Source organism: Dermochelys coriacea, chromosome 8 (assembly GCF_009764565.3).
Source record: "Dermochelys coriacea isolate rDerCor1 chromosome 8, rDerCor1.pri.v4, whole genome shotgun sequence".
Classification (NCBI taxonomy): domain Eukaryota; kingdom Metazoa; phylum Chordata; order Testudines; family Dermochelyidae; genus Dermochelys; species Dermochelys coriacea.
Window position 1 is genome coordinate 257,553 of NC_050075.1, and position 14,105 is coordinate 271,657.

At 42.3% G+C, this 14,105-nt stretch overlaps 1 protein-coding gene across 5 annotated transcripts in view; it reads right to left on the bottom strand.

Moving 5' to 3' along the window:
* The window catches only part of KDM3B (lysine demethylase 3B), a 129,990-nt gene that overhangs the window by 103,372 nt on the left and 12,513 nt on the right, over nt 1-14,105 (bottom strand). The gene's annotated exons all lie outside the window — the stretch shown is intronic.

Sequence of the window (14,105 nt, forward strand, 5' to 3'; positions counted from 1 at the left end):
GGACTAGATGATCAGAGTGGTCCCTTCTGACCTTAGTATCTATGAACAACAATAGAACAGTAGGGATCTATTATCAACCACCTGACCAGGACAGTGAGAGTGACTATTAAATCGTAAGGGGGATTAGAGAGGCTATCAAAGTAAACAACTCAATAATAGTGGCGGATTTCAATTATCCCCATATTGGTACACGTCACCTCAGGATGAAATGCAGAGACAATATTTCTCGATGCTTTAAATGACTGCTTCTTGGAGCAGCTGGTACAGGAACCCACAAGGGGAGAGGCAACTCTCGATCTAGTCCTGAGTGGAGCACAGGATCTGATCCAAGAGGTAACTATAACAGGGCTGCTTGGAAACAGTGACCATAACAACATTTAACATTCCTGTGGTGGAAAGAACACCTTAACAACCCAACACTGTGGCATTTAAATTTCAGAAAGGGGAACTAACCTCACTTTTGCAAAAACAGAAATTAAAAGGTACAATGACTAGAGTGACAGGTTTCAGAGTAGCAGCCGTGTTAGTCTGTATTCGCAAAAAGAAAAGGAGTACCCGTGGCACCTTAGAGACTAAAATTTTTTTTCCCACCAAATGCATCCGATGAAGTGAGCTGTAGCTCACGAAAGCTTATGCTCTAATAAATTTGTTAGTCTAAGGTGCCACGGGTACTCCTTTTCTTTTTGCGAATGACTAGAGTGAAATCCCTGCAAGCTGCATGGACACTTTTCAAAAAGACACCATAATAGAGGCTCAACTTAAAATGTTGGAGGGAGGGATAGCTCAGTGGTTTGAGCATTGGCCTGCTAAACCCAGGGTTGTGAGTTCAATCCTTGAGGGGGCCATTTAGGGATCTGGGGCAAAAAATTGGGGATTGGTCCTGCTTTGAGCAGGGGGTTGGACTAGATGACCTCCTGAGGTCCCTTCAAACCCTGATATTCTATGATTCTAAATGTATACCCCAAATTAAAAAAAACACAGTAAAAATGCCACCATGGCTTAACAACAATGTAAAAGAAGCAGTGACAGATAAAAAGGCATCTTTTAAAACGTGGAAGTCAAATCCTAGTGAGGTAAATAGAAAGGAGCATAAACACTGCCAAATTAAATGTAAATATGTAATAAGAAAAGCCAAAAAGGAGTTTGAAGAACAGCTAGCCAAAAACTCAAAAGGTAATAAAATGTTTTGTTTTGTTTTTTTTAAGTACATCAGAAGCAGGAAGCCTGCTAAACAACCAGTGGGACCCCTGGATCATCGAGATACAAAAGGAGCACTTAGACGATGAAGTCATCACGGAGAAACTAAATGAATTATTTGCTTCAGCCTTCATGGCTGAGGATGTTAAAGAGATTCCCAAACCTGAGCAGTCTTTTGTAGGTGACAAATCTGAGGAATTGTCATAGATTGAAATGACACTAGAGGTGGTTTTGGAATTAATTGAGAAACTTAACAGTAACAAGTCACTGGGACCAGATGGCATTCACCCAAGAGTTCTAAAAACTCAAATGTGATATTGCGGAACTATTAACTATGGATGGTAACCTGTCCTTTAAATCAGGTACTGTACTCAATGACTGGAAGATGGTTAATGTAACGCCAATATTTGAGAAGGACTCTAGAAGTGATCCTGACAATTACAGACCGTTAAGTCTAACATCAGTACCGGGCAAATTAGTTGAAACAGTAAAGAATAAAATTGTCACCCACACAGAAGAACAAATTGTTGAGCAAAAGTCGACATGGTTTCTGTAAAGGGAGATCTGGCTTACCAATCTATTAGAGTTCTTTGAAGGGGTCAACAGACATGTGGACAAGGGGGAAATCCAGTGGACATAGTGTACTTAGATTTCCAGAAAGCCTTTGACAAGGTCCCTCACCAAAGGCTCTTACGTAAATTAAGTTGTCATGGGATAAGAGGGAAGATCCTTTCATGGATTGAGAACTGGTTAAAAGACAGGGAACAAAGGATAGGAATAAATGGTAAATTTTCAGAATGGAGAGGGGTAACTAGTGGTGTTCCCCAAGGGCCAGTCCTAGGACCAATCCTATTGAACTTATTCATAAATGATCTGGAGAAAGGGGTAAACAGTGAGGTGGCAAAATTTGCAGACGATACTAAACTGCTCAAGATAGTTAAGACCAAAGCAGACTGTGAAGAACTTCAAAAAGATCTCACAAAACTAAGTGATTGGGCAACAAAATGGCAAATGAAATTTCATGTGGATAAATATAATGTAATGCACATGGGAAAAAATAACCCCAATTATACATACAATATGATGGGGGCTAATTTAGCTACAACTAATCAAGAGAAAGATCTTGGAGTCATCGTGGATAATTCTCTGAAGACGTCCCTGCAGTGTGCAGCAGCAGTCAAAAAAGCAAATGGGATGTTAGGAATCATTAAAAAAGGGATAGAGAATAAGACGGAAAATATCTTATTACCCTTATATAAATCTATGTATGCCCACATCTTGAGTACTGCGTACAGATGTGGTCCCCTCCTCTCAAAAGATATATACTGGCATGAGAAAAGGTTCAGAAAAGGGCAACTAAAATCATTAGGGGTTTGGAATGGGTCCCATATGAGGAGAGATTGAAAAGGCTAGGACTTTTCAGCTTGGAAAAGAGGAGACTAAGGGGGGATAGGATAGAGGTATATAAAATCATGAGTGGTGTGGAAAAAGTGAATAAGGAAAAGTTATTTAATTGTTCCCATAATATAAGAACTAGGGGCCACCAAATGAAATTAATGGGTAGCAGGTTTAAAACAAATAAAAGAAAGTTCTTCTTCACTCAGCACACAGTCAACCTGTGAAACTCCTTGCCTGAGCAAGTTGTGAAGGCTAGGACTATAACATCGTTTAAAAGAGAACTGTATAAATTCATGGAGGTTAAGTCCATTAATGGCTATTAGCCAGGATGGGTAAGGAATGGTGTCCCTAGCCTCTGTTTGTCAGAGAGTGGAGATGGATGGCAGGAGAGAAAGAGATATCACTAGATAATTAGCTATTTGGTTCACTCTCTCTGAAGCTCCTGGCATTGGCCACTGTTGGTAGACAGGATACTGGGCTGGATGGACCTTTGGTCTGACCCAGTATGGCCATTCTTAAGTCCACAAACTTAGAATAGTTTTTTAAAAAAATCGTTTTGCCAGGAGGGCCTGGGAATTGGAGATTCTCAGTTGAAGACTGGAAATAAATACCTTTCACCCTCATGAGATCTAAATGCTTTGTCTCCTAGACAACAGGGATGGCCCTTGGATGTTGCTATTTGGACATTTTTGTGGCTGCTTGGATGACTAGGAAGTTCAGGGTAAGGTGGGACAACAACTCTGCTCCTTTAACCAGGACAAAGTACCACTTTTCCACCGTCTTATGACTAGAGGCACAAGTGGCTGGTGTGTACTATGCAGTTCTTGCCAGTTCCAATATGACCTCATGATCGGGATTGCTATTCCGCGCTGCTAGACCCTGTAGTCTGTAGGATGTCCAAAAGCTTGCGTTGCGAGTCCTGGACCTCTTCTAAGGCGACTTGGGAGCTTTTTTGCTACTCTTCCAAGAAGCTCTTGGAACTGTTTATGGTCATCTGGAGGAGACAGTGAGACTGGTGCAATCACCTCATTGGAAAAGAAAGAAGAAATATCTGTTGATATCAGTGGTTTCAGTTCATCTTCCTCTCCTCCATAGGCTTAGAAACTCCAGTTGATCCCTGGGAGGCGGTTTGATGGGATTCTATTTCCATGTGGGATCACAGACTGCCTGTGGTGCATACAGGTCCCAAGGCCCCCAGTAAGGCCATCGTGAGGGGTTAAAAGTAGGTTGTGGTGGTCCCTCAGGCATGACCAGGGGAGGTCACCACTTTGATGGACAAGGCTGGAAGTAAGAAGTTCTCAATCTTCTACCCAGACTAAATTCTCTCAGTGGAAGGGGAAGAGGATTCCACTGGAATATCTGACTGTCCGAAAGATAAAAAGGATGGGTCCAGTTCTATCAGCAGTGCAGTCAGTACTGGTATTGGGAAGCTGTAGCTAGTGAATGGAATGGGCGAGGAGCTTCTCTAAAGTGTCAATCTCCCTGGTTAGGGTCAGTCCCAACAACAGGGCAGACTGTGGGTCTGGAAGGATGAATCATAGAAGATTAGGGTTGAAAGAGACCTCAGGAGGTCATCTAGTCTAACTCCCTGCTCTGGTGTAATATAGGATGTTGGAGCCTTAGATGGCTTACTTTCATTGCCCCCCCCCCCCCACTACCAGAGTCAGTGTAAAGGTAGTTGGTGGGTCACTCTGGGCTGTGGGAGTAGAACCTCTGACCACGTGTGTATTGTCAGTACAGACAGACAGTCTTTTGGCTCTCAGTGCTTTGTTTTAGTCAGTACAGAGATTGGTGGTGATGACACAGGAGAAGTGCTGAAGGAGCCTTGCTCTTTTGGGCCTTTTGATCACAGTCAGAAGACTTAGGAGGACCCAAGTCCTTGTGTCCTGGGCACAAAGACTCACCAAATGTAGGCAGGATTGGGGAGGGATCCCTTCTCTTAGAAGATCTAGGAGGGGACTTATTCTGATGTTTATGAGTGCCTAGCGATACCCATTCCTGATTCAGACAGAGTTAGGAGGCACCTTCCTCAATGTCTCAGGCCAATTTACCGGGGGAGAGTGGGGAGTCTCCCCAGCCTGGAACCGAGGCCTCATAGCACACTCCATCAGGTGCCTTCAAAGCCAGAGTTCAACCTCATACATTCAGATGGGAAAGCAGCAGAACATATTTCACTTAGTGGAGATGAGCTTCTCTGAGGAAAAATGGTCATCACTGAACAAAGAGGAGCGGGGGCAGGAGGCACAATTCTTAAAGCCCAGGAGCTGAGGCATAAATCCAAGTCCCGCTCCAAGAGGCCGGAGGATTCTCCAAGGTGAGGATTCTAACTAAGCGTATAAAGCAGGGAGTCACGAGGTTATTACATGGGGGGGGTCGTAAACAGTCAGCCTCCACCCCAAACCCCACTTTGCATCCAGCATTTATAATGGTGTTAAATATATAAAAAGAAGTGTTTTTAATTTATATGGGAGGGTTGCACTCAGAGGCTTGATATGTGAAAGGGGTCACCAGTACAAAAGTTTTAGAATTACTGGTACAAAGTGTGATGCAACAGGGAGGGGGGAGTGTTGACCTGGGAATGTGGCAGGGGAGTTTCACTCCCTGCAGATTGGATACCCGAGAGCCTGTAACCTGAGCCAGGAGGGGGAAGTAACACCTCTGCCCTGGGAATGTGGACAAAAGGCTGCAGGAGAGAGCCTGCTGGGGGGAGTTTAGTTTCAGTTTGGTGCTGGGTGATGGAAGGCAGGGAACCCCAGGGCTGGGGTCTAAGCTCCCTGCTCCCCCAGAAGGACTTGACTGAGGGGTTCTGGTTGTACCCCAAGCTCTGTTTTAGACTGTGTTCCTATTGTCCAATAAACCTTCCATTTTACTGGCTGGCTGAGAGTCACAGTGAATCCCAGGAAGAGGGGTGCAGGCCCCGGACTCCCCCACACTCTGACAAAGTTTTTAAATATTTACAGGAAAGAATGTTGAATAGGATCAGTTCTAGATACCAGAGGATTCTGACTCGGGTCATGCAGTGGTAAGAAAGTACTAGAGAGGCACCAGTGCACCGCCCTTTACACCCTTTATATGGAGCACAAGGGAAGCAACTACACAGGTATGGACCAACTGACACTATTTCCTAGTAATCATCTCGGGTGCATGCTTACTCATGGTAGAATACACATAAGAACTAGCACTCAAATAACCTTCACTAAAGGTACTGTAGTAAAAGCACGTTCTTCTCAGTGGAAAGTTTAAAAAAAGCTCAATATATTTAGCCCCTTCTGCATGTACTGTCCCCACGGAGACTCGTACAGAAAACACCAGCTGGAGAAGGGGGGGAAAAACAGCTGCCGCTAGGTAGCAACCTGGATGTCAGTTGCCTGGTAGCACTACAGGCCTGGGTTCTAGAGCCATGGGGCCTTACAGATACCGTGAAAACTAGTTTCAGAGTAGCAGACGTGTTAGTCTGTATTCGCAAAAAGAAAAGGAGTACTTGTGGCACCTTAGACACTAACAAATTTATTAGAGCATAAGCTTTCGTGAGCTACAGCTCCGTGAAGTGAGCTGTAGCTCACGAAAGCTTATGCTCAAATAAATTTGTTAGTCTCTAAGGTGCCACAAGTACTCCTTTTCTTTTTGAAAACTAGTGATCAAGATGCTGGCCAACCTTTAAAGGAACAAAATAGAAAGTATTAACATGGCCCCTAGAAGAAATTTCCCTACTTCACCAGAAGCCCTTCAGAAGTTATTAAAAACTTGTAAAACCGTTTAATGCTACAAGATTTGTAGTGATTAAAAATAGTAAAAAATTGCTCACCATTTGTCCTCTACTGCTTGCTTATGGGCTGCAAAAGTTGAATGAGAACCATGTGGAGACAAGTTACATTTCTAGAATCGTCAAAACTATCAAAATTGTGGCCTTCTACAGCAAACTCATGTTATTTAGGAGATTTTTCAGCTATTTCCCAAGGCTGAAAACATAATTCTCTGAATTGGCAGGACCTTTGGCTCCTGACAGCAAAACCATACTGGCATGAGGACAGGACCAGAAACCCAGAGAGAGAACAGCCAGGAACAGAAGAAAGGCTATAATGATTAGGGGTATGGAACGGCTTCCGTAGGAGGAGAGATTAATACTGGACCTTTTCAGCTTGGAAAAGAGATGACTAAGAGGGGATATGATAGAGGTCTATAAAATCATGACTGGTGTGGAGAAAGTAAATAAGTGTTATTTACTTCTCATAACACAAGAACTAGGGGGCACCAAATGAAATTAATTGGTAGCAGGTTTAAAAAAACAAAAGGAAGCATTTCTTCACACAATGCACAGTCAACCTGTGGAACTCTTTGCCAGGGGATGTTGTGAAGGCCAAAACTATAACAGTGTTCAAAAAAAAGTAACTAGATAAATTCATGGAGGATAGATCAATGGCTATTAGCCAGGATGAGCAGGGATAGTGTCCCTAGCCTCTGTTTGCCAGAAGCTGGGAATGGGCAACAAGGAATGGATCACAATGATTACCTGTTCATTCCCTTTAGGGTACCTGGCATTGGCCACTGTTAGAAGACAGGATACTGGTCTAGATGGACCTTTGGTCTGATCCAGTATAGCCGTTCTTATATTCTATAAGGGACCTGACTTGCTGGGATGGAGGAGGAAGGGCCAAGAGCATCGGGATTTTCTCAGGGAAAGTGCCCTCGGCTAGGAGCAGAGACTGTTTGACCATTTTCTGGAGGAGGAAAGATGTAATAGAGAACAAGAGCATTCCTTAAGGTATAGAATGGTAGCCAGCCAGTCAGGCAGCGGCACAGACAGCTGGAGCAGCACAGGAGCTAGCAAACAGAGCTCTAAACAGGGGAGTTTGAGTGGGAGTTTGGAATGTGGTGCTTGTTTGGGGTTTGCTTTTGCTGGGGGAGGGGGGTGGTCTTTTTGGTGTGGCTTGTGTTTCCCAGATTAACAGGATTTAGGTGGGAAGGAGATGACAGATACAGAGGCAGCTGTGGGAGTGACTCCTGTAGTGGAAGACACATTGAGGATGACTGGATGTGGAAGCTGTGGTATGTACATGATCCTGGAGGGGGGAACCGGTAAGAGTTTTTTCTGCATGAAATGTCGTCTGATAGAGCTGATGGAGGAAAAGATCCGAGGTTTGGAGATGCAGGTGGAAAGTCTGAGTTTAGGAAAGGGTTTGAGCAGATGATGGAGCAAAGGTATGAGGTATCTGAAGGGAAAAGCTCAGACTCACAGATGGAAGCAGGGCTGGGGAATTCTGAGGAGAGACTGGATGAGGAAAGTGGTCAGTGGAAATATGTGACTCAAAGAACCAGGCAGAGAAAAAGACGGGCTAGTGAAGGAGAAAGAGAGCTTAGGAACAGGTTTGCAGAGTTGGAAAATGAAGAAGGGGCTCAGCAGGTACTTGTTGAAGGTGGAAGGGCGAAGAAGTAGAAAAAGGGGAAGAGTCAAGGGAGACTACACCAAATATGAGCCCCAGGAGGATACAGGATGGGTTGAAGAAGATTGTAAGGGAAAATAGGAATGGAAAGAACTTGCAGCCAGAGGGAACAGGGGAGAGACTGGAGAATAGCACTGTCACCAGGAAAAGGCAGGTCTATGTGATCGGGGACTCTTTATTGAGAATAGACAGGCCTGTAACTAGAGCTGATCCTGAAATAGAAGGGTGTGCTGTCTTCCGGGTGCTAAGATACGGGATGTAGACCTGAGGTTGAAAAGGATCCTAAAGGGAGTGGGAAAGAATCCCCTAATTATCCTTCATGTGGGAACAAATGATACGGCTAGATTCTTGCTGGAAAGTATTAAGGGAGACTATGCTAGGCTCGGGAAGACGCTTAAGGAAATTGAGGCTCAGGTGATCTTTAGTGGGATCCTGCCTGTTCCTAGAGAAGGGCAACAAAGGTCTGACAAGATTATGACCGTCAACAGATGGCTTAGGCAGTGGTGCTATAAGGAGGGCTTTGGGATGTATGGCCACTGGGAGGGAAACAGACTTCTAGGATCGAGGCTGGCACAACTAATAAAGAGAGCTTTAAACTAGGAATTGGGGGGGGGGAGGAGATGGATGGGAGATGTCCAGAAAATCTCCACGCCAGATTTTAGCATTGAGAGGGAAGAAGATGAAGTAAGAAAGGATACAGCCGTGGGTAGGAGAATGTATATAAGGAGCGAGGGCGGTGTGGATAATAGTCTAATAGGTTATACTGGCTGTAGAATGACTGTGCCTAATAGGGTACAAAATGTGAGCAAGGCCAAACAGCAAAAATTAAGATGTTTGTACACCAATGCGAGGAGTCTAGGTAACAAAATGGAGGAACTAGAGCTACTGGTGCAGGAAGTGAAACCAGATATTATAGGGATAACAGAAACATGGTGGAATAGAGTCATGACTGGACTACAGGTATTGAAGGGTATGTGCTCTTTAGGAAAGAGAAACAAAGGTAAAGGTGGTGGAGTAGCATTGTATATCAATGATGAGGTAGAATGTAAAGAAATAAAAAGCGATGCAATGGATAAGACAGAGTCCGTCTGGGCAAAAATTACATTGGGGAAGAAAACTAGTAAAGCCTCTCCTACGACAGTGCTTGGGGTGTGCTATAGACCTCCGGGATCTAATTTGGATATGGATAGAGCCCTTTTTAATGTCTTTAATAAAGTAAATACTAATGGAAACTGCATGATCATGGGAGACTAACTTCCCAGATATAGACTGGAGGACCAGTCCTAGTAATAATAATAGGGCTCAGATTTTCCTAGATGCGATAGCTGATGGATTCCTTCATCAAGTAGTTGCTGAACCAACTAGAGGGGATGCCATTTTAGATTTAATTTTGGTGAGTAGCGAGGACCTCATAGAAGAAATGGTTGTAGGGGACAATCTTGGCTCAAGTGATCATGAGCTAATTCAGTTCAAACTAAACGGAAGGATTAACAAAAATAAATCTGCAACTAGGGTTTTTGATTTCAAAAGGGCTGACTTTCAAAAATTAAGGAAATTAGTTAGGGAAGTGGATTGGACTGAAGAATTTATGGATCTAAAGGCAGAGGAGGCCTGGGATTACTTTAAATCAAAGCTGCAGAAGCTATCCGAAGCCTGCATCCCAAGAAAGGGGAAAAAATTCATAGGAAGGAGTTGTAGACCAAGCTGGATGAGCAAGCATCTTAGAGAGGTGATTAAGAAGAAGCAGAAAGCATACAGGGAGTGGAAGATGGGAGGGATCAGCAAGGAAAGCTACCTAATTGAGGTCAGAACAGTAGGGATCAAGTGAGACAGGCTAAAAGTCGAGTAGAGTTGGACCTTGCAAAGGGAATTAAAACCAATAGTAAAAGGTTCTATAGCCATATAAATAAGAAGAAAACTAAGAAGGAAGAAGTGGGGCCGCTTAACACTGAGGATGGAGTGGAGGTTAAAGATAATCTAGGCATGGCCCAATATCTAAACAAATACTTTGCCTCAGTCTTTAATAAGGCTAAAGAGGATCTTGGGGATAATGGTAGCATGACAAATGGGAAGGAGGATATAGAGGTAGATATTACCATATCAGAGGTAGAAGTGAAACTGAAACAGCTTAATGGGACTAAATCGGGGGGCCCAGATAATCTTCATCCAAGAATATTAAAGGAATTGGCACCTGAAATTGCAAGCCCATTAGCAAGAATTTTTAATGAATCTGTAAACTCAGGAATAGTACCGAATGATTGGAGAATTGCTAATATAGTTCCTATTTTTAAGAAAGGAAAAAAAGTGATCCGGGTAACTACAGGCCAGTTAGTTTGACATCTGTAGTATGCAAGGTCCTGGAAAAAATTTTGAAGGAGAAATTAGTTAAGGACATTGAAGTCAATGGTAAATGGGACTAAATACAACATGGTTTTACAAAAGGTAGATCATGCCAAACAAACCTAATCTCCTTTTTTGAAAAAGTATCTAAAAAATCTGTTAAAGAAAATGCAGTGGATCTAATTTACCTAAATTTCAGTAAGGCATTTGATACCGTGCCACATGGGGAATTATTAGTTAAATTGGAGAAGATGGGGATCAATATGAACATCAAAAGGTGGATAAGGAATTGGTTAAAGGGCAGACTGCAACGGGTCCTACTGAAAGGCGAACTGTCAGGTTGGAGGGAGGTTACCAGTGGAGTTCCTCAGGGATCGGTTTTGGGACCAATCTTATTTAATCTTTTTATTACTGACCTTGGCACAAAAAGTGGGAGTGTGCTAATAAAGTTTGCAGATGATACAAAGCTGGGAGGTATTGCCAATTCGGAGAAGGATCGGGATATTATACAGGAGGATCTGGATGACCTTGTAAAGTGGAGTAATAGTAATAGGATGAAATTTAATAGTGAGAAGTGTAAGGTTATGCATTTAGGGAGTAATAACAAGAATTTTAGTTATAAGTTGGGGACGCATCAATTAGAAGTAACGGAAGAGGAGAAGGACCTTGGAGTATTGGTTGATCATAGGATGACTATGAGCTGCCAATGTGATATGGCTGTGAAAAAAGCTAATGCGGTTTTGGGATGCATCAGGAGAGGCATTTCCAGTAGGGATAAGGAGGTTTTAGTACTGTTATACAAGGCACTGGTGAGACCTCACCTAGAATACTGTGTGCAGTTCTGGTCTCCCATGTTTAAAAAGGATGAATTCTAACTGGAGCAGGTACAGAGAAGGGCTACTAGGATGATCTGAGGAATGGAAAACTTGTCTTATGAAAGGAGAGTTAAGGAGCTTGGCTTGTTTAGCCTAACTAAAAGAAGGTTGACGGGAGATATGATTGCTCTCTATAAATGTACCAGAGAGATAAATATAGGAGAGGGAGAGGAATTATTTAAGCTCAGCACCAATGTGGACACAAGAACAAGTGGGTATAAACTGGCCACCAGGAAGTTTAGACTTGAAATCAGACGAAGGTTTTTAACCATCAGAGGAGTGAAGTTTTGGAATAGCCTTCCAAGGGAAGCAGTGGGGGCAAAAGATCTATCTGGTTTTAAGATTCTACTCGATAAGTTTATGGAGGAGATGGTATGATGGGATAATGGGATTTTGGTAAGTAATTGATCTTTAAATATTCAGGGTAAATAGGCCAAATCCCCTGAGATGGGATCTGAGTTACTATAGAAAATTCTTTCCTGGGTATCTGGCTGGTGAATCTTGCCCATATGCTCAGGGTTTAGCTGATTGCCATATTTGGGGTCGGGAAGGAATTTTCCTCCAGGGCAGATTGGAGAGGCCCTGGAGGTTTTTCGCCTTCCTCTGTAGCATGGGGCATGGTTGACTTGAGGGAGGCTTCTCTGCTCCTTGAAGTCTTTGAACCATGATTTAAGGACTTCAATAGCTCAGACATGGGTGAGGTTTTTCATAGAAGTGGGTGGGTGAGATTCTGTGGCCTGCGCTGTGCAAGAAGTCGGACTAGATGATCAGAATGGTCCCTTCTGACCTTAGTATCTATGAATCTATAATGAATCCATTAGTAAGGATGGTGGCTGACAGAATGCAGTGCCCGCCTGCCTCCTCATACTCCTCTGCCTCCAGCTGCTGCTGTGGCATGTGTGCATCCTCCCCTAGAAACCCCTCCAGTTGGAAAATACTGTGGCTTCTGGAATCCACAAACAGCTGTCTATCAGACCCTGAAACCCCTCAGAGGACATGTACCTGCATTTCCTCAAGAGACATTTACAACCAGTATCCATCCCCATCTGAGGAGGGGAGGAAGGGGACAAGGCCAAAGGAAATAACCTGTGGATAGTGTTCATTATGCCCAAGTTTTTTTTTTTTTTTTTTTTTTTTTTTTTTACACACAAAATAGCTATGTTTAGCACAATACATTACATCAATATTTTTCTAATAATTTTACTTCTGCAGTTTTGTTAGTAGTTTATACATTGTCCCTATTTACTGTTATTTTAATATTTTCCTTTGACAAAAGAGAACCACCTTTTACCTCAGTGTTAATAAAGTTTATAAATTTGTTTAAGTATTTCCCCACTCTGCTGTGTATGGCCACCTTCCTTTTTGTTTGAGTCCCACACAAAAAACAGTAAAGGATAGAACTGATGTCTTTCTCCGTTTACATGTTTGACCATGCAGGCAAAAAACCCATACATACATTTTATTTATATATATACACACATATATATACACATACATACATACATATACACACACACACACACACACACACACACACACACACACACACACCCACACCCCATACGCATACAGGCAATGTCTGCCAGTTCTCCATAATGAAACTACTCTGTTAGTGAGAAAGAATGCTAAAGGCAGAAGTAGTATTGAATATTTTGTCAGAACTATAGTTTGTGTAATATTTCAAAAAACTTTGGTTAACTTTATGAATATGGGAGCTGTTATTGGGTATTCATCTTTTTTCAGAGGAAATATTAGAAACAAGGTAGAGCTAAGACAAAATTATTCATTCATCTGGAATTAAGGTAGTACGTAGCTACTAGTCACTTATGTGATAAAAAAAACCTTGATACCACTGGCATTCTGGAACAACCCTGAACATATACAAGCCTGGAAATTCAAAAAACTCAACTCTTCCGTCTGTTGCACAAAATGTACAGAGGAGATCTTCCAATAAAGGCAGGTTTTCCAACGGACCTTTATTTCCCAAATCTATCATATTTGTGTAGCTCGCTTGCTGAATAAAGGAATTCTCAAGTACGTGGCTTTGATTTTGTACAAAACCAAAGTGACGACAAAAATCATTCACCAGCTACCATGAATTCTTGCACATCAGCTACCTAATTTTGGATCCAACCCTTAAACTATTTGCAGTAGCAGATTTAGTACATGCACATCTATGATAAATTTCACAATATGAAAACACTGAGCTTTGAAACCCTGTATGCCTTACATGGCATTGTTACAAACTTGGTCATTTTTGGGAGAAGACAAAAACCTCTTTCTGGTGACAGTGTATACCTTTAAAAATGCAGTTTTTCCTCCAGGTTTTCAGTTGTTCTGAAGGTAGAAATGCAAAGGCAAATTGTTATGGTCTGGAGGTAACCATAATTAGGTATTTCGAATATTTTCTATTACTATGGTTGCTTTAACAGCCATTTCCAAGCTGAAGTTTGGGGGGGAAGGGACTTTTCTCCCCCTAAAAAAAAAAAAAAATAGGAATAGGATAAATTTATATTTACAACATTAAGGGGTCACTGCCAACTTTAAATTTAGTCAGTTTAAATTCATGTTGAGTTTCCTTCCTCCACAGAGTTCTCCAGAGTTCTCCTTCCAAAACGTCTCTGGTGATACAAATTATTTTTTTTGTAATTTATATATTTTTTCATTAAGAAATATATTCATCCGCTGCTGTCGAAAGACCTACACAACCAGAATGACTATACAACAGTGAAACTGTCTATACACAAAGTACTATTCAAAAGCAAAAAGTTAATAAATTGAAAAAGAAAAATAACTCCATACCCACCTTCCAGGACACCCTACATTAACGAAATTTTTTCCCTGAGAATTCCCT